The sequence below is a fragment of the Tachyglossus aculeatus genome, chromosome 8, assembly GCF_015852505.1.
Source record: "Tachyglossus aculeatus isolate mTacAcu1 chromosome 8, mTacAcu1.pri, whole genome shotgun sequence".
Taxonomy (NCBI): domain Eukaryota; kingdom Metazoa; phylum Chordata; class Mammalia; order Monotremata; family Tachyglossidae; genus Tachyglossus; species Tachyglossus aculeatus.
In genome coordinates, this window is record NC_052073.1 from 19865055 (window position 1) to 19866881 (window position 1827).

Consider the following 1827-nt stretch of genomic DNA (forward strand, 5'->3'; position numbering starts at 1 on the left):
CAGGCATGTCAAGTATACTGCCTCACAATGAGTCAATTGCAGGGGAGAAGGGGGAGTAGGTGAATGACACTACCACACTTTTTCAACCCCACCACTGCAGCTCAAATAGAGGGTGCCAAGTTTGCTACTCTTGCTAGAGGCTATTCTCTGAGCTCCAGGGGGTCGGCATGCCTTTCCCCCAGCTAAAATCCCTGGAAAGCCACCGCTGTCTCCAGTAACAGTGACAGCAGCCCTGTTATCCTGGAGCAAGGAGCTGGGCTGCCAGGATACAGTGGGGAGGCATGATCTCTGCTGTTTTTCTCATCTGCTTTTGTGCTATCACCATACTACATGCTGCTCCGTGAATCATCTTCTTGAAGCATTGCTCAGCTTTCCCTGACTAAACCCTCATCTCCCCTTTCTATTTTCCCTCCCTATTGAGGTAACCTATGACTTGAGTCTATGCCCCCTAAACATTTCACCTTTCACCCCTCACTCCCACAACACTTTCATACATATCTTTTTAATAGCTATGATTTATTTTAATGTCTGTCTCACCAGCTAAACTGTAAAGTGCTTGAGGGCAGGGATGTATCTACTCATGCTATTGTACTCTCCCAAAAGTACTTTGCTGTGCACAGGGTGAGCACTCACATGTCATTAACTGGTTAATTAGGTTCAGCGATAAACCTCAACCAACTGTGGTGTCATCTTCAAAATATGTAAGGCAACTGCCACACTTCATAAAACTCTTTTAGGTGGACAGCCCAATCTCTACCTGGCAAAATAAACACACACACACACACACACACACACACACACACACACACACACACACACACACAGCCGCGCGGCTACACTAGAGCTCTTGGCAACAGTTCTCATTCTCCTGGAATTTGCCATTGAGAAGTTGCTTGGCCTGGTGGAAAGAGCACAGACCTGGATTCTAATCCCTGTTATGCAATCTTTCCTGCTGTTTGACCTTGGGCAAGTCACTTAACTTATCTGAGCCTCAGTGTCCTCATCTATAAAATGGGAGTTAAATACCTGTTCTCCCTCTTATTAGATTGTGATCCGCATGTGGAACAGGGACCGTGTCCAACCTGATTAACTTATAACTACCCCAGTGCTTGACATTTGTCAAATGTCATTTGCTTGACAAATGTCACTGTTATTATTGAGGTGTCTTGGATAATATTTTTCAGAACAATCATGGAAACAATGTTCAACCAACTCTTGACATCTTGATTAGCTATAGTGATGCATATGCTATTCATGACCTGCTGCCAAACAGTGATATAATCAATGCAAGGCTATTGTTTAGACCTGGGAGAATCAAGCATGAGTTAATCAGACCTCATTACCTGGGGAAAATTGCCAAAAATCAATTCATAGTTAAAAGGAGCAGAGCTCTGCAATCAAGATTTTTCAATCATTACCCCACAGAATTATTCCAAAACATATCTGGATTCAAAAGACAATGATAAATGTGGAAAATTGGTGGACATTCATTCATTCATTCATTCAATCATATTTATTGAGCGCTTACTGTGTGCAGAGCACTGTACTAAGCGCTTGGGAAGTACAAGTTGGCAACATATAGAGAGAGATCTCACTCTTGCTTTAAAAAAATGCTCCCCATTCACCAGAAGAGTAAAAAAGTTCACATAGGACAACCTAAGGAAGTAAATTAAACTACTTCCCTACTTAAGAGCAGACGATAAAATCATATATAAAATTGAAAGGTGGTAATAGAAAGAAAACTTAAAAATAGTGATTTTCCTCCCACTTTTAAAATAAGGTGAATTTGGTTTTTCTGGCCTTGAAAATGGCCAAAACGGGACCAAA